At 41.6% G+C, this 26,834-nt stretch overlaps 1 protein-coding gene across 3 annotated transcripts in view; it reads left to right on the top strand.

Moving 5' to 3' along the window:
* Positions 1-26,834, top strand: part of CCSER1 (coiled-coil serine rich protein 1) — a 966,927-nt gene that overhangs the window by 21,513 nt on the left and 918,580 nt on the right. Inside the window, exon 1 of one of the 3 annotated variants that reach the window (XM_056567578.1) lies at positions 653-801. The exons of the other annotated variants lie outside the window; for them this stretch is intronic. The gene's annotated coding sequence lies outside the window, so the exon portion shown is untranslated. Of the gene's footprint in view, positions 1-652; positions 802-26,834 lie in introns of those variants that run through there. 3 annotated transcript variants of the gene reach the window in all.

Raw genomic sequence — 26,834 nt, 5'->3', positions numbered from 1 at the left:
GCGGGGGAGGGGGCTAAAAACCTTGCCTGTACATTTCTTAACCCCTTAACTGCTCACCAGTCAGGGGGCAAGCTAGTTATGCACAGCTTGCCCCTCCAATAGGGATGAGGCAGGGGACCTCGGCTAGCTAGTTCACCTCCATTGAGCAGAGCTGCACAGTGCCAGCTGTTTAGTAAACGCCACTTATAAATATAAATTACCACGCTTTTTACAGCTGAAATAGCTGTCAGTTTCTCTTTAAGTAAATTTCAAGTTATTTCCTGAAAACCTTGTCATTCCTGGGCTTTGCCTTATGGAATATAAAAATAGATTTTGGCACACTGAGAAACATTGGATTACAATACACTTCAGGTACTTCTATCCTCACCATAACCCACTATATCATTATAGTGATCACCAGGCTTTATCTGTGATATGGTTGGCCAGCAGCCTGCACCACAAATGGTTAAGTTAAAGGGGTACTCCATTGCTTGATTGCAGGAGTCCAGCCGCTGGGACCCCCCACCACCTCTGTGCAGACACCCGGCGTTCTGAACATTAAGGTTTAGAACACTGAGTTCTGGAAGCCATGATTGTGATGTCACAGCATGCCCCTAGTGTTGTAATGACATGCCCCTCCATTCATGTCTATGGGAGGGGGCGTGACGTGACGCCACAACCATGGCCTCTTGAACCCAGCGGTCTAACGCCGGTTGTCTTCATGGAGATCGTGGGGGCTCCCAGTTGCCGGACCCCTGGGATAAGATGTCTAGCAACGGAGTACCTCTTTATGCTATTGACAGCCACTTCAGCGATTAACAGGTGACTAAATGCAGTCTTGTTGTGTTGCACAGCATCCCTGGCCTTCCTGCGATAAATGTACCATGTACACCTGCTCTCTATCTGAATAGTGCTCTTTAATGGCATTTTATATTTAATTTTGATGGCTTTTGTCATTTATTGTCATTTTGTACATGAATATTTCCTGATGTTTAACAGATTCTGATGGGAAAAAAAGGAACATAGAGCATGCTTCATTTTGGGGAAAAAAAAAAAAACACCATAAACTAAAACACAATTGCATGAAGTGATTTTTATAATTCTTTACAGGCTTTAATGTAAGACAAGATCTGGCTGCAGCTTTTTTTGGCTAATTAAAAACAGACAATAATGACATGAAAAACACCAGGATATACATTTTTCACAAACAAACTGCATGTAAAACCAGCATGAAAGGGTTTTTTGACAATTGTTTTAGTATAAACATACCCAGCAGAGAAACAAAGTTAAAAACCCATAACAACAAGTATGAACACTAGTGTTGAGCGTGAATATTTGAAATGCAAATTTTTACTGTGAATATCGGCACTTCAGAGGATACTGATCCCTTCTTTTAGGTGAAAGATATAATCACACATGTGCACTAAGGGAATTTCATTATGAATTTCCACATGAAAAAACAAACATAGCGAATATGCGAATTTCGCGAATATAGGACAAATATTTGTCCATATGTTTACAAAATATCGCAAATTCGAATATGGCCTATGCTGCTCATCACTAATGAACACTTCTACCACTTTTTCCATACAACCAGCTCTCCATAAAAATAAGTATAAAGGTATGTTTACATTTGTATTGCTACATTGCAGATTTTCAGGCAGAAAATCCACAGCATTTACGGAAGCAGCAATGTGTAGTAGCAACAGGTTTTGTGCCTGGAAAGTGAAGAAGTAACAGCTTTTTACAAGCTTGGAGAAATGAAGGAAAGCGCACAAAAGTGACACAAAACCCTCTATGATTATTTTTTTTTACAATTTGTGTAAAAAAAATAATACTTCCAATTAAAGCGGATTTTGTACTGACAGAAGACATGCAGAACACTTTCTGCTGCTTTACTACAATTAATATCTATGTGAGGCCCTACTCGTATCTGTAATGTTCACTGCTTAGTGTCCCTTACAGAGATCTTCACCTAACATCTGCTTAGGTGCATTTCTAAAATGGCTACTAAAGCTATGTGCAAAGGCTTTTATAGTGGCTTTGACATTACCCCTATACTGCCCCCTAATTGGCTGGGGGGGGGGGGGCTGATTGAAAGCCACAGATAGGAGTAGGATCTCATGTGATCCTTCCTACTTCTCCTTACTGCCATCTGGCTGATGTTATTTTATGTTACTGATATTATTTGCTAAAAGTTCTAGCCTAACTAAACTTTTATCAACATTCTGGCAGAACTCAGGTTCGGTACAGGTTTGGTTAGCAACTACAATCTCTTAACAAGAGATACACTACCCTAATGTAGCCTCTGAGACTCTTTTTATATGACATTTATTTACATACCTATGTGAGACATAACTGGGAACTTAGTATCCAACAATTTTATCTGGGTGCATTATTTTTTGTCAATAAGAGTATGGCTTATCTCATTATGCCAAAATGATGCAGAAGCTAAGTGACAAATGTAACAAATTAAACTGGTATAGTTATACTGCTATACAGACTCACATACTCAAATATTCACCAGAATTAATGTTTATATGACATCACTGATATGATGTATTGATTTGATGTTTGTCTGCTCATTTTTAACTCTTGCACTTTCTGCAAACTAGTTTAGCTTTTTTTTTGCATTCTTTTCTGCTGTTTGTTGAGTCAGGTCACCTTGTTTGAACAGATGTAGGCTTCATTCACAGAAGCATGTTAAAATACTGATCTGTCTTCATTGCCTGAGGGTGATGATCTGAATCTTTGCCCTGGGTGAAGGAAAGCTACAATCTATTCTCGTGTAGGTCGGACTCTTTCAGCTGCAGTGTGACTATTAAATGTAGACAGTTCTCCTTCAGTATGTTCTAACAGAATTTACACCAGTCAAAGCAATAATACAAACCTAGTGGTGACTGTAGATTGTAGCATTCCATGAAACGTAAAGCATTTTGTAAAAACACATCTAAACATTGCTTGACGTTATCTCCCTAGATATGGCAGGACACTACTATTTAAGGCTTGTCATAATACCATAGAGCTTCATTAAACAATACACTGGTATGTGCAGCCCTGTAGTACACTATGCTTCTGTCATCCCGGGGAAGCTGGGTTAAGCTCTTCTAAATCCTGAAATAATTTAGGCTCTTACTGATCTTGACACATTTCCTTGGAAAGAATGACAAGTGATAAGGATTTAGAGAAAGTCTCATGCTTAACATATAGAAAATGTTACAGCTAATCTTGTCTATGAAAATATTATTAACACCTCATTTTCCTCCCAAGTGATTTACCCACAAGAAAGCCTGTTTATAGAAAGGCTATAGATTCTTATTAAATGCTTCACAATGTGCACCTAGTGTATTATGTATATATATATATATATATATATATATATATATATATATATATAGGGGAATATACAAATCAGCTCATTACATCACCTTCTCAGGCGATGTTCCCTGGTATCAGCTTAGCTCCAGTTACGGAATATAAAAAGCTAATCGGGATCAATGCCAAGCCAGAACTCTCCAGAAGGAAAGAGGACCCATCTGCAGACAGCTGTTTCGGGGTTCTTGCCCCTCGTCAGTACAGAGCAGGGTGATCTGGAGAATAAGCCTTTAGGGGGGGTCCCTTACTTTCAAGCCCCCTCAATGAGCCTGAACAGATAACTGCTAGAGGTGTTATTTGTTTGGCCCGACCCATCCATGAATTACATGGTAGTCATTAATTTAAAGGGAACCTGTCACTCTGAACAAGGATTTTTTTTTATCATAGAGAAATAGGTGAGCAGATTGGTATATAGTTTTATGGGGGGGGGGGGGGGGGGATCCATTTACATCTGCATTTATTCCTGACAAAAAAATTTAAAAAAGAGAGAATTTACTAGTTCTACTGAATCTTTCCCCATAAAACTTTATGTCAATTTGTCCAGCATCTCTGGTTCTACAACCTGTTTTTAGAGTAGCTTGACCTACACTAACTTCTTTAAAAAGGTGTTTTCTTCATGAGACAGCCCCTTTAATTTTTTTTTTTTATTTATTTATTTAGAAAACTTGAGTGACACCCATAAATATGTTGGATGAAGCAACAACTAAAGAGGTTATCACTCAACTTTCTCACAATCCCTATTCTGCCTAGTATTGATGTATACTGAGGTAGATGTTCTTTTAATACCTTGTATAATGTTGCAACCTTATCCCCTGCTTGCAACCTGGCTTTCCCAGAATTAAATATAACCAGGAAATGGCTTCATAATGCTTAATATCATTTTTATTTTTCATAATTAGGTAATTGTGAGATGGCTTATTAATTAGTCGGTTTTTAATGCTTCATTGATGTAAAGACGCCTAAAAGATTTCTGCCTTATTATCCAGAACAAAGTCTTTTATCAAGTGCACATCAAGAACGGGAAGGTTCATGAGCATGGCTAGAGGCCCAGAAGTAAAAGGAAGTCACCTACGGATAGCATGTGTGGTGTACTACTGCATGTTCACACAGTTTTATTTGCAGTTCTAGAGACCTGACAATTTTTTTCAGGGAAAATTTTTTGCACCAGATTCTGTCGCATTGCGCCAGAAATTCTGTCTGCACCAGATTGTGCGCCAGAGTTTGCGCCAGAATTGAAAAAAACCCGACTAACTTTCCATTTTGTTAAGAAAACCCGAAAAAGGGGTGTGGCCGCAGGGAAAGGGGGCTTGGTCTCTGAAAAGGGGCATGTTCCCGACATTTTCACAAAAACCCAACATAATTACTAAGGTTTCCACATAAAATGTGGTGGATTTGAGCTGAGGAAAACCCTACAGATCAGAGCATGTGTAAAAAAAATAAGCAAAGTGTAGGGAAAAGTGCAAAATGTAGGGAAACCTTAGTAAATACCATGGAAATTTTTTTGTAGGGAATTAAAACCCATAAAGAAACCTACACAACACTCTTAGTAATTGAGGGCCCATGTGTGTAGGTTGTTACAAATCCCATTGTGATATATTAAACAATTGCAGAAATTTCCGCAACATACCTGCATTATTTACCCTGTAAAAAGGCCTAGGTCACTTTGCATATTTTGTATGGTGGAATTAATGGGAGAATTATGTAAAGTACTATGCAAATTATTTAAATATATATATATATATATAGACAAAGAATAAGTCAGCCAGCACTTTAGTTGATACCAAACTATTATATGGACCTGGCCTGCAGGTGCACGGTACTAGGCTAAATATACAGCAACAAAAGAGTGCAGCAGCACACTGCCAGCACAAGGATATAGGTGAAACATGAACATGCAGATAAAACATGGAGAGCTATACAGCTATGGTGTAATAGATGCAAATGTGAAACTATGAGATAGTGAGGCACTTAGCTCGCAAATTTGTCTCCGCCCGCGGTCAAATAGCTTGGACTGTCCCACCGCGATAAGGTGGCCTCATTGGGACGGACCCTACACTGTGAATATGCCTCTGTGTGAACAGTTCAGTAAGCATGGCAGGATCTGGAACATCCAAGACACCTTATATACACACCTGATAGAGGTGGGTGGGGTGCAAGGCCAACATGGAGGTAGCCACTCCCCCGTATGCGTAATACAGACAAAGAATAAGTCAGCCAGCACTTTAGTTGATACCAAACTATTATATGGACCTGGCCTGCAGGTGCACGCTACTAGGCTAAATATACAGCAACAAAAGAATGCAGCAGCACACTGCCAGCACAAGGATATAGGTGAAACATGAACATGCAGATAAAACATGTAGAGCTATGCAGCTCCGAGGCATAGTCACAGTGTAGGGTCCGTCCCAATGAGACCACCTTATCGCGGTGGGACGGTCCAAGCTATTTGACCGACGGCGGAGACAAATTTGCGAGCTAAGTGCCTCACTATCTCATAGTTTCACATTTGCATCTATTACACTTCCATATAATAGTTTGGTATCAACTAAAGTGCTGGCTGACTTATTCTTTGTCTGTATTACACATACGGGGGAGTGGCTACCTCCATGTTGGCCTTGCACCCCACCCACCTCTATCAGGTGTGTATATAAGGTGTCTTGGATGTTCCAGACCCTGCCATGCTTACTGAACTGTTCACACAGAGGCATATTCACAGTGTAGGGTCTGTCCCAATGAGGCCACCTTATCGCGATGGGACGGTCCAAGCTATTTGACCGCCTGCGGAGACAAATTTGCGAGCTAAGTGCCTCACTATCTCATAGTTTCACATTTGCATCTATTACACCATAGCTGTATAGCTCTCCATGTTTTATCTGCATGTTCATGTTTCACCTATATCCTTGTGCTGGCAGTGTGCTGCTGCATTCTTTTGTTGCTGTATATTTAGCCTAGTAGCTTGCACCTGCAGGCCAGGTCCATATCATAGTTTAGTATCAACTAAAGTGCTGGCTGACTTATTCTTTGTCTGTATTGCACATACGGGGGAGTGGCTACCTCCATGTTGGCCTTGCACCCCACCCACCTCTATCAGGTGTGTATATAAGGTGTCTTGGATGTTCCAGTTCCTGCCATGCTTACTGAACTGTTCACACAGAGGCATATTCACAGTGTAGGGTCCATCCCAATTAGGCCACCTTATCGCGGTGGGACGGTCCAAGCTATTTGACTGCCGGCGGAGAAAAATTTGCGAGCTAAATGCCTCACTATCTCATAGTTTCACATTTGCATCTATTACACCATAGCTCTATAGCTCTCCATGTTTTATCTGCATGATCATGTTTCACCTATATCCTTGTGCTGGCAGTGTGCTGCTGCATTCTTTTGTTGCTGTATATATATATATATATATATATATATATATATATATATATATATATCTGTGAAGTGAAAATTTAACAAATTTGGTGGTTTTTGTTTTTACACCATTTACCTTTACATATTCTCTGAAAAAAATAAAATATATATATATATAAAATCGGTGAAGTGATAGTTTTGCAAATTTGGTGGTTTTCGTTTTTACGCCATTTACCTTGTGGTTGAGCTAACATGTTATTTTCCTACTTTAGGCCGAGCTGATTACAGCAATGCCAGATTTGTATATTTTTAATTGCCATTTTTTGACCCCTGTAGCTTAAAAAAAAAAAATTGCATACTAGGCTGTATGAGGGCTAATTTTTTGCGCCATAATCTGTTTTTTGTATTGGTACAATTTTGGTATTGATCTGACTTTTTAATCGCTTTTTTACTTTTTTTCTGAGATATTATAAAAATAGCAATTCTGTGTTCTGGTATTTTTTTTTACCCTTACGTCATTTACCGTATGGGATACATAATGCTATATTTTAATAGTTCGTACAATTACACACGCAGCGATACTAAATATGTTTATTATTATTATTATGTTTACATGTTTTTATATAGGAAAAGGGGGTGATTTGAACTTTTATCATGAAAGGGGTTAATGTGTGTATTTTAACCCCTTAACGACGAAGGATGTATATTTACATCCTCCGCCGGCTCCCGCGATATGCCGCGGGGTCATGCATTACATGAAGGGTCGGTCCCGGCGGCTTTAAACGGCCGGGACCCGCGGCTAATACAGGACATCACCGATCGCGGTGATGCCCTGTATTAACCCTTCAGACGCGGCAATCAAAGCTGACCGCCCGCGTCTGAAGCGAAAGTGAAAGTATCCCAGCTGCTCAGTCGGGCTGTTCGGGACCACCGCGGTGAAATCGCGGCGTCCCGAACAGCTTACAGGACACCGGGAGGGCCCTTGCCTGCCTCCTCGGTGTCCGATCGGCAAATGACTGCTCCGTGCCTGAGATCCAGGCAGGAGCAGTCAAGCGCCGATAATACTGATCACAGGCGTATTAATGCACGCCAGTGATCAGCATAGGAGATCAGTGTGTGCAGTGTTATAGGTCCCTATGGGAGCTATAACATTGCAAAAAAAAAGTGTTAATAAAGATCATTTCACCCCTTCCCTAATAAAAGTTTGAATCACCCCCCCTTTTCCCATTAAAAAAAATAAATAAAACTGTGTAAATAAACATATGTGGTATCGCCGCGTGCGTAAATGTCCGAACTATAAAAATATATTGTTAATTAAACCGCACGGTCAATGGCGTACACGTAAAAAAATTCAAAATTCCAAAAAAGCTTATTTTTGGTCACTTTTTATACCATTAAAAATGAATAAAAAGTGATCAAAAAGTCCGATCAAAACAAAAATGGTACCGATAAAAACTTCAGATCACGGCGCAAAAAAATGAGCCCTCAAACTGCCCTATACGTTGAAAAATAAAAAAGTTATAGGGGTCAAAATAGGACATTTTTAAACATATAAATTTTCCTGCATGTAGTTATGATTTTTTCCAGAAGTACGACAAAATCAAACCTATATAAGTAGGGTACTATTTTAACCGTATGGACCTACAAAATAATGATAAGGTGTCATTGTTACCGAAATATGCACTGCGTAGAAACGGAAGCCCCCAAAAGTTACAAAATGGCGTTTTTTTCTTCGATTTTGGTGCACAATGATTTTTTTTTTCCATTTCGCCGTGGATTTTTGGGTAACATGACTAATGTCACTGCAAAGTAGAATTGGTGATGCAAAAAATAAGCCATAATATGGATTTTTAGGTGGAAAATTGAAAGGGTTATGATTTTTAAAAGGTAAGGAGGGGTTAAACTTTTATTAAAACTTTTTTTTTTTCTTTACACTTTATTAGCCTTTTAGGAGGAATCATTAGATTCCTCATACAGCTTCTATTAAACTCCATTGATCTGTGTGCTCTGTGATCCATTGATAGAGCATAGTCTAGCCAGGCTCTATCAATGACAGGGCCACGGGACAGAAGGGAACAGAGGTAAGCCTCTATAGTGGATCACTGATAAGTGCGGAGGCGCTCAGCCGTCTGTACTGAGAACAGCCAGAGGCTGCAAAGTATGGAGCAGGCTCCTGACTCCTGCCCGCTCCATATTTTGCAGCCTCTGGCTGTTCTCAGTACAGACTGCTGAGCGCCTCCGCACTTATCAGGTCCGGCCCTGCTTACCCAAAGCTAAGGGCCAGAAAAATTCACCTTCCCGGCGCATGTCCCGGGCGTCAGGCGATAGGAATTCCACATCCCTGTTATATATATATATATATATATATATATATATATATATATATATATATCATATGCCATTGTGTGGGCTGTATCTAGCAGTACTTTTAGCAGTATTAGTGGACACTGTATACGAGAATTATTTGGGAATTATCTGGTAGAATTATTTGTAAGGAGTTATATTGTGTGAGCATAAAGCTACTGAGTTGGGTTTAGCCATTCTGTGAGTCATTGTTCATGAACTTTACCATAATTAGAAAAAAACTGAACACTCCATTTCTCCATAGGATCGCCAAAAATATTGCCAAAATAGCAAAGTTGGAAAGTTGCTAAAATATGGAAGCAGATTTCAAAATCGGAAAGTTTTGGAGAGGCTTTCTTCCCCAACTGCGTTGAATAGTAGCCTACATTTAAAGGGGTACTCCGGTGGAAAACTTTTTCTTTTTAAATCAACTGGTGCCAGAAAGTTAAGATTTGTAAATTACTTCTATTAAAAAATATTAATCCTTCCAGTACTTATTAGCTGCTGAATACTACAGAGGAAATTCTTTTCTTTTTGGAACACAGTGCTCTCTTCTGACATCACGACCACAGTGCTCTCTGCTGACATATCTGTCCATTTTAGGAGCAGTCCAGAGCAGCATATGTTTTCTATGGGGATTTTCTCTTACTCTGGACAGTTCTTAAAATGGACAGAGATGTCAGAAGAGAGCACTGTGGTCATGATGTCAGCAGAGAGCACTGTGTTTCAAAAAGAAAATAATTTCCTCTGTAGTATACAGAAGTTAATAAGTGCTGTAAGGATTAAGATTTTTTTATAGAAGTAATTAAAAAATCTGTTTAACTTTCTTGCACCAGTTGATTAAAAAAAAAAATAAAGTTTTACACCGAAGTACCCCTTTAAGTCTTATGTCAATAGCATTTAAACACCAATCTTGGGAATACTCATGAATGCCCACCAAAATGTCCACTTCTTGTAAGGTTTACATTAAAACCTGCCCTTTTTAAGGTCTGGTTTACCCGAATGTCCCACCATCTGGGAATGAGGACGAAGAAATATATAAACTCCTATTAGTTTGTCTGTCTAGCAGAAGATCTGTATTCTAGGAATGACCTATATTTTATATGGTGAGTGTTACTTATGCTGCTGCTTTTCACTGTACTATGAAAGCTCAAGGCCAGAACACATGCACATAATGTAATTAACTGGTAGTTTAATGGTAAATGAATGGTTTGTGTTATGCTTTTTATGCATATTTATGTTCTCTTCTCTATTGTGCTGAATTTGTCTTAGATAAAAGGGGGTATAATCAGACACAGACTATTCTTTAGTAGATGCGCAGTTTACTGATAACAATCTATAGCAGGAAGACGTATCAGCGCTTATCTCCCATTAAAGCTTAAACTGAACCTAATTAAGTCTTCATTTTAATTATATTTTTGAATAGCATTTTTTTTCTCTTTTACATTATTTTCTGCTATAACCTGAAATGTACATTAACTCTAATTTGAAAAAGTGATATCCTTTTATACAGTGAAGAATGCAACTCTGGAGTAGAGTAGTAATAGCCATGTGCCAGCTCTAGTCTACACTATTGGAGGATTTTACATGTCCAGAGCAAACACACCAACATCCAGCTTCACCAGCTCCTGCACGGCTTCTACTCTAGTAATGGCCAGGATCAAACAAGTGACAGGGAAATGCTGGGACATGAATTCCAAGATTCACAGAACACCTTCAGCAATGCATCACTCCATAAAATCAGGAGTTTATTTGATATACTTAAATATATATAGAGAAGATAACAGCTAACGTGATTCAAGCTTTACAAGCATACATTTATCATGCAAACAATGGAAGTTTAAATAGGAAACATGACTAAGCATGTACGGCTATGTGAAGATATGTGCATATAGATATAGACATAAGTGGCATGTATAAACGCTGCACATCTTGATCTTGAACTTTACAAATAAAAGGCATGATTTGATAATAATTGCATGAAATGGGCCCATGGTTCTAAAGTGCTCATTGACATCTTGCCAATGCCTTGTCAGGTGCCTGCTTTTATAAAATATATGTTCACGTTCCCTTGGGATCAGCTGGAACAACAACTGAGAATTTGCGAAATGATTTTGTAGCCTATAAAATCCCAGAAGTCATGCTTCACTGTCAGTGTAATACTGACAGGTATAGTATATGGCAGCACAGATATACTGCTGTGTACAAAGGATCAGACAATCACTGCTTTAAATATGTACTATTAGATACAAAACTTTTTACACATTGTACATCTTGGCAAAATATTAACCTTTCTAATATACTTCATAAGAAAATGTTATTTCCTTTTTATAGAAATCATGGCTTATAAAATCATGGCTTTGTCCAGCAAAGGCATGGACAAAGTCCAGTAAGTGAGAGTAGGCTAGCACTCCTCTGTGATCTCTCAAGTCTGATAGTACTCCTCTGTGCTCTCTTCTGTCTGATAGTACTCCTCTGTGCTCTCTCCTGTCTGATAGGACTCCTCTGTGCTCTCTTCTGTCTGATAGTACTCCTCTGTGCTCTCTTCTGTCTGATAGTACTCCTCTGTGCTCTCTCCTGTCTGATAGGACTCCTCTGTGATCTTCCCTGTCTGATAGGACTCCTCTGTGCTCTCTCCTGTCTGATAGGACTCCTCTGTGCTCTCTCCTGTCTGATAGCACTCGTCTGTGCTCTCTCCTGTCTGATAGCACTCGTCTGTGCTCTCTCCTCTCTGATAGGACTCCTCTGTGCTCTCTCCTGTCTGATATTAGTTCTCTGTACTCTCTCCTGTCTGATAGTATTCCTCTGTGCTCTCTCCTGTCTGATTGTACTCCTCTGTGCTCTCTCCTGTGTGATAGCGGTGCTCTGTGTTCTCTCCTATCTGATAGCACTCCTCTGTGCTCTCTCCTGTCTGATAGTACTCCTCTGTGCTCTCTCCTGTCTGATAGTAGTCCTCTGTGCTCTCTCCTGTCTGATAGTACTGCTCTTTGCTCTCTCCTGTCTGAAAGCACTCCTCTGTACTCTCTCCTGTCTGATAGTACTCCTCTGTGCTTTCTCCTGTCTGATAGCGCTGCTCTGTGTTCTCTCCTGTCTGATAGTACTCCTCTGTGCTCTCTCCTGTCTGATAGTACTCCTCTGTGCTATCTCCTGTCTGATAGTAGTCCTCTGTGCTCTCTCCTGACTGATAGTATCCCTCTGTGCTCTCTCCTGTCTGATGGTACTCCTCTGTGCTCTCTCCTGTCTGATCGTAGTCCTCTGTGCTCTTTCCTGTCTGATAGCACTCGTCTGTGCTCTCTCCTGTCTGATAGCACTCCTATGTGCTCTCTCCTGTCTGATAGCACTCCTCTGTGCTCTCTCCTGTCTGATAGCACTCCTATGTGCTCTCTCCTGTCTGATAGTACTGCTCTTTGGTCTCTCCTGTCTGATAGTATTCCTCTGTGCTCTCTCCTGTCTGATCGTACTCCTCTGTGCTCTCTCCTGTCTGATAGCACTCCTTTATGCTCTCTCCTGTCTAATAGGACTCCTTTGTGCTCTGTCTGATAGGACATCTCTGTGCTCTCTCCTGTCTGATAGTAGTCCTCTGTGCTCTCTCCTGTCTGATAGTATTCCTCTGTGCTCTCTCCTGTCTGATCGTACTCCTCTGTGCTCTCTCCTGTCTGATAGCACTCCTTTATGCTCTCTCCTGTCTAATAGGACTCCTTTGTGCTCTCCCCTGTCTGATAGTACTCCTCTGTGCTCTCTCCTGTTTGATAGCACTCCTCTTTGCTCTCTCCTGCCCTATCTCCTTGTTAATCATACAGCTATAAAATACAGCATCTTACACTACTGACAATTTCCTCTTCTGTACTGAAACAATGGTCCTTACTTGACTGAATGTTAGTGCTGGCATGGTTGTTTTCCTTAAGCTGGTGATTCACACAAATAATGGCTTCCTGGTATTGCAGCTACCAGCACTCCTAGTCTTCTACAGGGAAACCCATTGACAAAAAATTGTGACACTTTTCTAACATCCTGTTTTGCATTGTACAGTGTGACTGTCCTTTGAGGTGTCGGTGACTCATGCTATAACAAAAATGTCCTTGAAGCAAATTAAGTGCTATCTATACTTTAGGTGTAATAAGCAGGTGTGACTCTCCCATAGATCCTGTTGTTGCCACAACAATGGCGTGGTTAGTGTTTGGTTTGGTGTGGCATGTTATTAACTTGATACAAAATCTTTATGAATGCATCAATTTCAATTATAGATGCACATAAAATACATAAATACAAGTATACAACCTCATCAACATATATCTCCAAATATATTCTTTATAGCATGCAATAATAATACTTATCTGTATTGATGCGTAACTGCATGGCTTTGTTAAGTTAATCCTTTAGAGTGGAGACAAGATGATTTGGGGACTTTCACTACTGTGATTTGTATTTCTCATGCTCTACATTTTAAGAGGCAGGATCAGAGCTTGACTGTTTGCCAACAGTACATTAACAGAACTTACTTTCCCTTACTTCTCTTACCAATCACAGTACAACACATGCTCTTTCTATGCTATACCATAGGGTAGATGAATCCTGGTAGTCATTTTTACTCCAATCCACCACAGAGTAACAGGGTAGCATTACAGAGTACCCATTCAAATCTGTGGATTATCTGTGTAATGTAGGATGACATGATAAGTCTTCCAGAGTGAGAGACGCTATTTCTCTCTCTGATCATTCCCAAACCAGAGTACCCTTTTAAATAAGAGAAGTAGGGCCAACTCCTTCCAAATACGTACCTTATACCTTGTTTCAAAAAAAATTCTCAGATAATACATTTCTCATATGGCTCCTGGATTCTGATCACACTGTGGAGTGACCACTTTTCTCTCAGCTTATCATGCTGTAATAGAGAATCGGTCACCTTTAAGATGTTTTACTTCTAATGATGTTGACTGTGTATTCATTTTGACTTTTTCTATATTATTATTTTCTGTTTATTATGTTCAGAACGCTGGGTTTGGATGGCCGTGGTCATGATGTCACGCAGCACCCCCTTTTGACGCCAGCCATAATGCCCCTTTCATAGACATGAATGCAGGGGGTATGGCGGGAGGTCATAACCACTGCTGACAGAAGCCAGCATACTGAATATAATGCTCATAACAACCCCTTTGGATAGGGGATAAGATGTCTAGCAATGGAGTACCCCTTTAAAGTTACTTTTGATTTCTTCATCCCATACTATCTACTGTTGTTACACACCTCTAGATGACTAGATTGACCTAGCTCACAGGTACTTTATCACACATGTATGTATAACAGAAATGTGCCATAAATCAGGTTATATCAAATCCTACATAACATTCAAGTGTAACAATTTTTAGAAGTGTTGTTGGGAGACACAAGGGGTATGAAGTCACTGAAACAACACCAGAAGCCTCTTCTGTGACATTCTTATCTTAATTAACAAATATAAAATAATAAATAATAACCATCAGTCAACCAATTAAAATGTCAAAAATAAAAATAGCAGGAAAAAAGAACTGTAATAGTTTTTTGAAGTAGGCTTCCAGTGTTGTAGGACTGCACCATGGCAGAATGTTAAAAGGTGGGGTGTTGAATATTGTATATCTAGGTTACACCTTAACAACCCAATACACGTTCTGTATAGTGAGACATGTACATGTTGTTGTGCCTTTTTATTAGGGGTCATTGGTTAATTATTTGTAATTCTTCATTAAAGGGGTACTTCATCCCTTGGATAGAGGATAAGATGTCAAGGGACAGAGTACCCCTTTAATGATTTAGTTTTCTTTGTGATTTTAGTTCAATAATCTTCCCATTTGTTTGCTCACATTTGGAGCGAGCATTGTAAATGAGATCCACCAAATCGCCCTTGATTTAGGTTCAGAATTGTAAGCGGTTTTATTGATTTAGGGGTTATAGAAGTGGCTGTTCAACATCTCTTTGTCTGAATGATATGGTGGCCAGCTTGACCTAACAAGGACATTTCTGTGTTCACTAAGACTAGATATTGAGATGACAGAAAATATATACTCACCTAAAATACCGTACCTCCTCCCTACGCAATTTGCAAACAGAAATCATCTGGAATGAAAACCATATATATATATATATATATATATATATATATATTATTATTATTATTATTATTTTTTTTTGTGAATTTCTTTTCAGTGTGCTTTGCATACTGAGAAGGTGTTGAGTCACAGATAAGAGACTCCTCAGTATGAAAATAGGAAAAATATGCCAAGCTGCAGAATTTTTTTTATAGGCAAAAGTAAATTTTTAGAACATGTTTTCAGCTTATTTCATTAGGGATCATTGGTTAATTATTTGTAATTCTTCATTAAAGGGGTACTTCACCCCTAGACATCTTATCCCCTATCCTTGGATAAGGGATAAGATATCAAGGGGCGGAGTACCCCTTTAATGATTTAGTTTTCTTTGTAATTTTATGGACGATATATGGACGAATATTCGTCATATTCGCGAATATTCGTCATATTCGCGAATATTCGTCATATTCTCGCTTTATTTTCGCATATGCGAATATTCGTGTGTACGAAAATTAACATATGCGAAAATTCGCAAACCGGTCTCACACAGTAGTATTAGAGCCTTCTTACACCACATAAGCTGGAAGCAGAGAGGGATGATCACTGTGATGTGTACTGTGAAAAAAAAAATACGAATATTCTTAATTACGAATATATAGCGCTATATTCGCGAATATTTGCGAATTCGCGAATATGCGATATTCGCGAATAAAATTCGAATTGCGAATATTCGCGAGCAACACTAATAATCTTCCCATTTGTTTGATCACATTTGGAGCGAGCATTGTAAATGAGATCCACCAAATCACCCTTGATTTAGGTTCAGAATTGTAAACGGTTTTAGTGATTTAGGGGTTACAGAAGTGGCTGTTCAACATCTCTTTGTCTGAATGATATGGTGGCCAGCTTGACCTAACAAGGACATTTCTGTGTTCACTAAGACTAGATATTGACATGACAGAAAATATATACTCACCTAAAATACCTCCGAAATTTGCATACAGAAATCCTCTGGAATAAAAATCACATATATATATATATTTTTTATTTATTTATTTATTTATTTATTTATTTATTTTTTTTTTTTGTGAATTTCTTATATGCTTGTGCTTTGCATACTGAAAAAGTGTTGAGTCACAGATAAGAGACTCCTCAGTATGAAAATAGGAAAAATATGCCAAGCTGCAGAATTTTTTTTTTATAGGCAAAAGTCAATTTTTAGAACATGTTTTCAGCTTATTTGTTAAGTCAGACAAGAATTCTAAATCCATCTGGGCACGGTGACATATGAAGGACTAGCATATTTTAATTCTCAGCATTACATTACTGCTTCTCATTAGTGACAGTAAAACAATATATTCTTGTGACTTCAGAAACAATGTTATTACTGTGGCTTCAAATTGTTATTCCCTGTGGTCACCTTTTTCCGTGTGTTTACTATTACTCCCTAAAGGTCAAATTGTTATAGAATGACCTGCTTAAAGGGGTTATCCAGGAAAACACTTATATATATATATATATATATATATATATATATATATATATATACCCCGTATTTATCGGCGTATAACACACACTTTTTAGTCTAAAATTTTTAGCCTAAAGTCTATGTGCGTGTTATACGACGATGCACCCCCAGGAAAGGCAGGGGGAGAGAGGCCGTCGCTGCCGGCTTCTCTCCCCCTGCCTTTCCTGGGGTCTAGAGCCCTGATGCCGGCCCTTCTCTCCCCCTGGCGCCACTGCCCGTTCTGTCCCCCTGACTATCGGTGCCGGCGCCCCATTGCCGGCGCCGATAGCCAGGGGGAGAGAAGCGGTGCCGACAGACAGGGGGAGAGAAGGGGCAGCGGCACCCATTGCCGGCGCCGCTGCCCCTTTGCCTCCCCCATCCCCGGTTGCATAATTACCTGTTGCCGGGGTCGGGTCCGCGCTGCTTCAGGCCTCCGGTGTGCGTCCCCTGCGTCGTTGCTATGCGCTGCACAGCGCGACGCATGACGTCAGTGCGCCGCGCCGTGCAGTGCATAGCAACGACGCAGGGGAAGCACACCAGAGGCCTGAAACAGCACGGACCCGACCCCGGCAACAGGTAATTATGCAACCGGGGATGGTGGGAGGCAACGGGGCAGCGGCGCCGGCAATGGGTGCTGCTGCCCCTTTTCTCCCCCTGGCTGTTGGCGCCGGCAATGGGGCGCCGGCACCGATAGTCAGGGGGACAGAATGGGCAGCGGCGCCGATAGCCAGGGGGAGAGAAGGGCCGGCAGCAGGGCTCTAGACCCCAGGAAAGGCAGGGGAGAGAAGCCGGCAGCGACGGCCTCTCTCCCCCTGCCTTTCCTGGGGGTGTATCGGGGTATACACGCGCACACACGCACCCTCATTTTACCATGGATATTTGGGTAAAAAACTTTTTTTACCCAAATATCCTTGGTAAAATGAGGGTGCGTGTTATAGGCCGGTGCATGGTATACCCGATAAATACAGTATATATATATATATATCTCAACTGGCTCCAGAAAGTTAAACAGATTTGTAAATTACTTCTATTAAAAAATCTTCATCCTTTCAGTACTTATGAGCTGCTGAAGTGGAGTTGTTCTTTTCTATCTAAGTGCTCTCTGATGACACGTGTCTCGGGAACCGCCCAGTTTAGAAGCAAATCCCCATAGCAAACCTCTTCTACTCTGTGCAGTTCCCGAGACAAGCAGAGATGTCAACAGAGAGCACTGTTGCCAGACAGAAAAGAACAACTCAACTTCAGCAGCTGATAATTATTTAAAGGATTAAGATTTTTTAATATAAGTAATTTACAAATCTGTTTAACTTTCTGGAGCCAGTTGATGTAGGAAAAAAAGTTTTTTCCTGGAATACCCCTTTAAAAGTCGCATTTATTTCTTTGTTCATATACAGTGGAGTATACAGTATTAAGTGTAAATTGGACATGTTTTTCAGCTGAATGCACTATTAAGATTTTAATCTAGAATCACTTTATGTGGAATGACGGCAGAGAGATAATAATTAAAGGGGTTATCTAGTTATTAAAGGGGTACTCCTGTGGAAAACTTTTTTTAAATCAACTGGTGCCAGAAAGTTAAACAGATTTGTAAATGACTTCTATTAAAAAATCTTAATCCTTCCAGTACTTTTTAGGGGCTGTATACTACAGAGGAAATTATTTTCTTTTTGGATTTCTCTGATGTCATGACCACAGTGCTCTCTGCTGACCTCTGCTGTCCATTTTAGGAACTGTCCAGAGCAGCATATGTTTGCTATGGGGATTTTCTCCTGCTCTGGACAGTTCCTAAAATGAACAGCAGAGGTCAGCAGAGAGCACTGTGGTCATGACATCAGAGAAATCAAAAAAGAAAAGTATTTCCCCCACCCTACTACAGAAAATCCATAAATATTTGCATCACAGTAACTTTAAACTGAACACCTCTAAATGTGGGGCTATGAACATCACCCTGTCCCCCTCAGTGGTTCATCACATACAGGAATCTTACCCCCTTTAAATGGACCCGAACCGCCCTCAAATATTTAGGTGTATTTGCCCCCATGCATCTCACCGACACCTATAAGGTGAACTTCCCACCTCTCCTTCATACGCTGAGGGCTGACTTGGCTAGATGGGAGCGCAGAGACTTCTCCTGGCTGGGAAGAATAAACATCTTCTTCCAAGGCTCCTTTACCTCTTCTCTTGTGTACCGACCCATCTCCCACGTGCCTTTTTTAGAGAGGTTGCTGCGCTCCAGTCTACCTTCGTCTGGACTCACAAATGTCCCAGACTAGCCCGTCATGTCCTCATTCGGTCCAAGTCAGACGAGGGACTAGCCCTTCCAGACTACCTCGCTTATTACCTATCAACCATCCTAACCAGGGTTCTAGACTGCGACAGCAAACAATGGATCAGACAGGAATCAGACATGTCAGGCATCAATCTGCGCTCCCTAATGTGCTCCTCACCCGTCTCAGCTATGTCTCACAACCTCCCTCCTGTCATGGCCTCTATAACCAAGGCCTGTGCCTCCTACATGTCCCACTCTACCTGATTCCCCACCTGAAGGCCCACTGACCCCACTGTTTGGAAATCCGGCATTCCCTCCAGCCTTCGCCTCTTGCTCCTTTCTTTCCTTCACTAGAGACCAGGGACCCACCTTCCATGACCTGACCTCACCGGCAGGCTTACTACCGCTTTCCGACTTCCTTCAGGGTACCCCCCAGACACCCCTACACCTCTTCCAATACTTCCAACTCCGCCATTTCCACTCTTCCAACGTACAGTCTGTTTGACTACTAAGACCCCTCACTAACTTTGAACGACTATGTACATGCAGAACCCCACCCCCCTCGACTTCGGTCCACTGGTCGTCTCGATGCAGATCCTTGGGAAATGAGCTCCTCCTCTGCCTCTGCTCTCTCCATACCCTACTCTACAGTGATACCTTGCCTCTCCTGCTATCTTTTCCGCCTCCCCCCCGTCACCCCTTTTCTTTCCCCCCTCGCTTCCTCCTACTGTTTCCCCTGTTTGCTTACAGCTGCCCGCTGACATATTGATGACAATATTATCCATGTTCCGATATGATAGTACCGATGATCCCCAGGCACTTGTATTTACGTCCTAGGCGCTAAACGCTCCCACTAGTGAGACCTGGAGGTTGACTTGTTATGGAACTATTGTATTTCCTTCCTACCTTGTACTTGCACTATTTGCGATTGATAAATGTAAGCCGTACACTGTTGTTTGTATATGCTTGTTGGAAGTTGGGGGATTCTGTTCACTGCCCCATACTTCTGCTTCATTTTGTTCTTTATGTCTTACTTCGAAACTAATAAACTTCTGAAAAAAAAAAAAAAGAAAAGCATTTCCTCTGTAGTATATAGCCCCTAAAAAGTACTGGAAGGATTAATATTTTTTTTTTATAGAAGTAATTTACAAATCTGTTTAACTTTCTGGCACCAGTTGATTTAAAAAAAAAAAAAAAAAGTTTTCCACGGGAGTACCCCTTTAAGAACTTATGCCCTATCCCCAGGTAGGGTTGCCACCTGGCCGGTATTTTGGCCACCCTGCTGGTATTTTTATATAAAAAATGGCTGGTATTTATCAAACCAATCCTCCAACTTGTGGATTGTTGCACCATATGCTATACCAGTGTTTCCCAACCAGAGCACCTCCAGCTGTTGCAAATCTATAACTCCCAGCATGTTGGGCTATATAGTAGCATATGGTATAGGTCAGTGTTTCCCAACCAGAGCACCTCCAGCTGTTGCAAAACTACAACTCCCAGCATGTCCGGACAGCCAACGGCTGTCTGGGCATCCTGGGAGTTGAAGTTTTGCAACAGCTGGAGTCACCCCTGGTTGGAAAACACTAAACTATACTATATACTACTATATAGTGCAACATGCTGGGAATTGTAGTTTTCATTTGGGGCAGCTGCTGACCCACAGACTGTATCAGGGCATGAAAGTGCGATCAAAAAGTCACATCAAAACAAAAATGGTACTGTTGACCCCTTAAGGACTGAACCCTTTTTCACCTTAAGGACTCGGCCATTTTTTGCAAATCTGACCACTGTCACTTTAAACATTAATAACTCTGGAATGCTTTTAGTTATCATTCTGATTCCGAGATTGTTTTTTCGTGACATATTCTACTTTAACGTAGTGGTAAAATTTTTTGGTAACTTGCATCCTTTCTTGGTGAAAAATCCCCAAATTTGATGAAAAATTTGAAAATTTTGCATTTTTCTAACTTTGAAGCTCTCTGCTTGTAAGGAAAATGGATATTCCAAATAATTTTTTTTTTATTCACATATACAATATGTCTACTTTATGTTTGCATCATAAAATTGATGAGTTTTTACTTTTGGAAGACACCAGAGGGCTTCAAAGTTCCGCAGCAATTTTCCAATTTTTCACAAAATTTTGAAACTCGCTTTTTTTCAGGGACCAGTTCAGGTTTGAAGTGGATTTGAAGGGTCTTCATATTAGAAATACCCCATAAATGACCCCATTATAAAAACTGCACCCCCGAAAGTATTCAAAATGACATTCAGTAAGCGTTTTAACCCTTTACGGGTTTCACAGGAATAGCAGCAAAGTGAAGGAGAAAATTCTCAATCTTCATTTTTTACACTCGCATGTTCTTGTAGACCCAATTTTTGAATTTTTGCAAGGGGTAAAAAGGAGAAAATTTTTACTTGTATTTGAAACCCAATTTCTCTTGAGTAAGCACATACCTCATATGTGTATGTAAAGTGTTCGGCGGGCGCAGTAGAGGGCTCAGAAGGGAAGGAGCGTCAAATGGTTTTTGGGGGGCATGTCACCTTTAGGAAGCCCCTATGGTGCCAGAACAGCAAAAAAAAACACATGGCATACCATTTTGGAAACTAGACCCCTCGGGGAACGTAACAAGGGGTAATGTGAACCTTAATACCCCACAGGTGATTCACGACTTTTGCATATGTAAAAAAAAAAAAATAATTTTTACCTAAAATGCTTGGTTTCCCTAAAGCTTTACATTTTTAAAAAGGGTAAAAGCAGAAAATACCCCCCAAAATTTGAAGCCCAATTTCTCCCGATTCAGAAAACACCCCATATGGGGGTGAAAAGTGCTCTGCTTGCGCACTACAGGTCTCAGAAGAGAAGGAGTCACATTTGGCTTTTTTGAAGGAAATTTTGCTCTGGGGGCATGCCGCATTTAGGAAGCCCCTATGGTGCCAGGACAGCAAAAAAAAAACACATGGCATACCATTTTGGAAACTAGACCCCTCGGGGAACGTAACAAGGGGTAAAGTGAACCTTAATACCCTACAGTTGTTTCACGACTTTTGCATATGTAAAAAAAAAATAAAAAAATACCTAAAAATGCTTGGTTCCCAAAAAATTTACATTTATACAAAGGGTTAAAGCAGAAAATACCCCCCAAAATTTGAAGCCCAATTTCTCCCGATTCAGAAAACACCCCATATGGGGGTGAAAAGTGCTCTGTTGGCGCACTACAGGTCTCAGAAGAGAAGGAGTCACATTTGGCTTTTTGAAAGCAAATTTTGCTCTGGGGGCATGTCGCATTTAGGAAGCCCCTATGGTGCCAGGACCGCAAAAAAAACCCACATGGCATACCATTTTGGAAACTAGAGCCCTCGGGGAATGTAACAAGGGGTTAAGTGAACCTTAATACCCCACAGGTGTTTCACGACTATTGCATATGTAAAAAAAATAAAAAAATTTTTACCTAAAATGCTTCTTTTCCCAAAAACTTTACATTTTTAAAAAGGGTAAAAGCAGAAAATACCCCCCAAAATTTGAAGCCCAATTTCTCCCGAGTACGGCGATACCCCATATGTGACCCTTAACTGTTGCCTTGAAATACGACAGGGCTCCAAAGTGAGAGCGCCTTGCGCATTTGAGGCCTAAATTAGGGATTGCATAGGGGTGGACATAGGGGTATTCTACGCCAGTGATTCCCAAACAGGGTGCCTCCAGCTGTTGCAAAACTCCCAGCATGCCTGGACAGTCAACGGCTGTCCGACAATACTGGGAGTTGTTGTTTTGCAACAGCTGGAGGCTCCGTTTTGGAAACCGTGGCGTACCAGACATTTTTCATTTTTATTGGGGAGGGGGGCTGTGTAGGGGTATGTGTATATGTAGTGTTTTTTTACTTTTTATTTTATTTTGTGTTAGTGTAGTGTAGTGTTTTTAGGGTACAGTCGCACGGGCGGGGGTTCACAGTAGTTTCTCGCTGGCAGTTTGAGCTGTTGCAGAAAATTTGCTGCAGCTCAAACTTGCAGCCCGATACTTACTGTAATCCTCCGCCCATGTGAGTGTACCCTGTACATTCACATTGGGGGGGACATCCAGCTGTTGCAAAACTACAACTCCCAGCATGCGCTGACAGACTGTACATGCTGAGAGTTTTAGTTTTGCAACAGCTGTAGGCACACTGGTTATGTATCACGGAGTTTGTGACCTTACTCGGTGTTTCAAAACCAGTGTGCCTCCAGCTGTTGCAAAACTGCAACTCCCAGCATGTACGGTGCATGGTGTAAGGTGACTGCTGGGAGTTGTAGTTTGCAACAGTTGGAGGCACACCGGTCGTGAAACACTGAGTTAGGTAAAAAAAAAACTCTGTTTCACAACCAGTGTGCCTTCAGCTGTTGCAAAGCTACAACTCTCAGCAGTCACCGACAGCCAACGGGCATGCTGGGAGTTGTAGTTATGCAACCAGCAGATGCACCACTACAACTCCCAGCATGCACTTTAGCTGTTTGTGCAAGCTGGGAGTTGTAGTTATACAACAGCTGAAGGTACACTTTTCCATAGAAAAAATGTGCCTCCAGCTGTTGCAAAACCATAAGTCCCAGCATGCCCATAAGGGAATGCTGGGAGTTGTGGTGGTCTGCCTCCTGCTGTTGCATAACTACAGCTCCCAGCATGCCCTTTTTGCATGCTGGGAGCTGTTGCTAAGCAACAGCAGGAGGCTGTCACTCACCTCCTGCTGCTGCTCCATCGCAGGCTGTCCCTCGCCGCCGCCGCCGTCGCTCCTGGGGCCCCGATCCCAACATGGACGCCGGGGATCGGGGTCCCCAGCACTCGGGGTCGTCTTCCCGCACCCGCTCACGCCCTCCGGAAGAGGGGCGGAGCGGGTGCGGGAGTGACGCCCGCAGCATGCGCCCTGATTGGTCGGCCGGTAATCCGGCCGACGAATCAGGGCAATCGTGAGGTGGCACCAGTGCCACCTCACCCCTGCAGGCTCTGGCTGTTCGGGGCCGTCAGAGACGGCCCCGAACAGCCAGTAATTCCGGGTCACCGGGTCACTGGAGACCCGATTGACCCGGAATCGCCGCAGATCGCTGGACTGAATTGTCCAGCGATCTGCGGCGATCGCCGACATGGGGGGGGCATAATGACCCCCCTGGGCGATATGCCGGGATGCCTGCTGAACGATTTCAGCAGGCATCCGGCTCCGGTCCCCAACCGGCTAGCGGTGGGGGCCGGAATTCCCACGGGCGTATGGATACGCCCTGCGTCCTTAAGGACTCGGGATGCAGGGCATATCCATACGCCCTGCGTCCTTAAGAGGTTAAAAAGTACAGATCGGGGTGCAAAAACTGATCCCTCATACAGGCCCATATAAGGAAAAATAAAAAAAAGTTATAGGGGTCAGAATAGGACAAAATTTCCTGTGATGTTACGCATCTATAATTAATTATGCAAATTAGTATGGTCGGTATTTTTGGGGTGACAACTCTATCCACAGGATAGGTGGTAAGTGTCTGATCACAAGAGCGGGGGCTGACTACTGGGAACCTCCGCAATCTCTAGAAAGGGGCCCAGCTCTCCCCACTAAGTGCTCTAGCCCCCAGCTTCTGAGTTGTGCTAATCTCGGTAGTGATGTTCGCTCAGCCAATCACCAGCTGCAGTGGGTCATCACTTCCGAGACTAGTAGGTCTTAAATGGTGAAGGTGCTCAGCGAGAAGAGTTGGACTCCATTCTGGAGACGATGGGAGGGGGAGGGGTCTCAGTGGTCAGACACCCAACGATCAGACACCTGCACCTGATCTGACACCTATCATCTGTTCTGTGAATAGAAAATTCATTTTTCATAACTGGATTATATCGTTAAAGCAGAACCCACCCCACGAACTGGGAAGCTGTGAGCAGAGTAGAGGTGCGGCATGCACCAGGAGATGACCAATCACACTGCACTGCTGACCACTTTCACTAGAGGAGAGCAACATACTTAGGCCCCTTTCACACTACCGTTATGTTCCTGCATTCTGACACCTGTTATTCAGCAATAATGGGTCATGAAAAAATGGATGAAATTACTCAATACAACGTATGATCACTGATGACCAATTTTCTGTCAAGGTAACGGACATGTGCCATCCGTTATCACCCGTTATGGTCCATTATTTTATGTTTGTTATTTTATTTCCATGTGACTTCCTGGTTGGAATGTTGTACTGAGCATGCTCAGTAGCAACAACGGATCATAAGGGAACATAAAAAAACGGACAATAACGGATGTCATTGGGGAACATCTGTCACCCATAGACTTCAATGGAAAATTTTAAGAGCCGCTATTCCACTGTTGTTATTGACGGAAGAAAAATTAGCGCATGCACCGTCTTTTGTGCCGTAAAAAAAATAAGGAAAATACAACTGATGCTAAAGGATGGTCAAAAAATCCCATTGGCATGAATGGAGTTCAAGACGGAGGTTTTTACAGATAACGGTAGTATGAAAGTGGCCTAACATTGTTCTGACTTGTGCTGTGACATCCCAGGATTCCTGGTTGAAAGAGAATCTGACAATAAACCCAACATATTGGGTTATAGTGCGGGTGAATAAGTGTAAAAAGAAGGGTAACTTATGTTTCTAGGTTAGGTAAATCCTAAGGTATGTCCACCCCTTCCCGTGACTTGGGAAGATTAGCGCTCTACTCCTCGCTACACCTGTGTCTCATGTCACGGAAGGGGGCGGGCCATGGACCGAATATTGATGAAGCAGGGGGGCTGGGCTACTCATATTTCCATTGTGTACTGAAACGCAATGGCAATTCAATTGTAACGGGCAAAACCTAGGACATGCCTAACCTTAAAAGGTATGTTACCACTCTTTTTACAGCTATTCACCCGCACTATTACCCAGTATATTGGGTTTAGTGTGGGGGAAATAGCTGTCAGAATCTCTTTAAGTATGTTTTTCGATTATGGGAGAGTAGTGATCAGTAGCAGAGCGGGAGTCCCATATCATAGAACAAAACAGACCCCCAAATATGGTATGAGGTTTTGGCAAACAGAACAGATACATTACGCAGGATGGCAGGATTACAGTACATATAGGAAATATCCTTTGCCGAGACTACAGTATACATAGGAAATATCCCTTACGGAGATTACATTTGTTCTGTCTGCTCAGAATTCTCATAAAGTTTTATTACGTGGCCACAAAACAAAGCAGAGAACAATGCACCCATGTTTTATAGCATGTTCATTTCATAAGTCATGTATTACCATGAATTTACGGTACTGTACTCGACTCATGAGAACAAAGGTCATGTAAGTGTGTTACTAGTAGACAGCAGTTTCCTAACATGTCTGTGTTTTAATGCACCAGGGGAAAGATGATATTTCCAAATGACAGGAAGCAATACATCTCTGTACATGGTTGAGATTCCAGTAATTGCCAGACAGAGGTCTGTATTATTAGATTTCAGTCCAACTATTACTGAGCGGTCAATAACTTTTATCTGCTCACCTGGCATACAGGGGAGTAAATCAGCTTTCAGATATAGGATAGTACGCTTTCAGCTGAAAGATACTACCTCTAATCCCCTCATCAAGCATCTTCAGCTCAGCTGAAGACACAACCACTATCTATATCTATACAGAAGGGAGTGGTAAATGATCACCAGACACCTACAGCAGGGAATTAACTTTCAACTGTGTGTAAAGGGTCAAATCGGGAGTTCCTGATAATAAATCACTTCTGCATCCACCAGTTCAAGACCATGTCAAACGTGCTGTCAGGTGAGAAATGACTAAGCTGTGGGAGATTTGCTGCCTCCAGACGAGCCTGCAGTGAGAGATCAGGAGATGGACAGTATATTGACAAATGTATTGGGGGACCTACACATTACACCTACAGGAGCTTTCATGACACCCCATTTTAAATCCATGAAAACTAATATGGAGTTGGTTCCCTGTTAGTTGTAACAACTAA

This window comes from Hyla sarda, chromosome 1 (assembly GCF_029499605.1).
Source record: "Hyla sarda isolate aHylSar1 chromosome 1, aHylSar1.hap1, whole genome shotgun sequence".
NCBI lineage: Eukaryota > Metazoa > Chordata > Amphibia > Anura > Hylidae > Hyla > Hyla sarda.
Note: the sequence above shows the minus strand (reverse complement) of the source record. Positions and strands in the feature narration are given on the sequence as shown.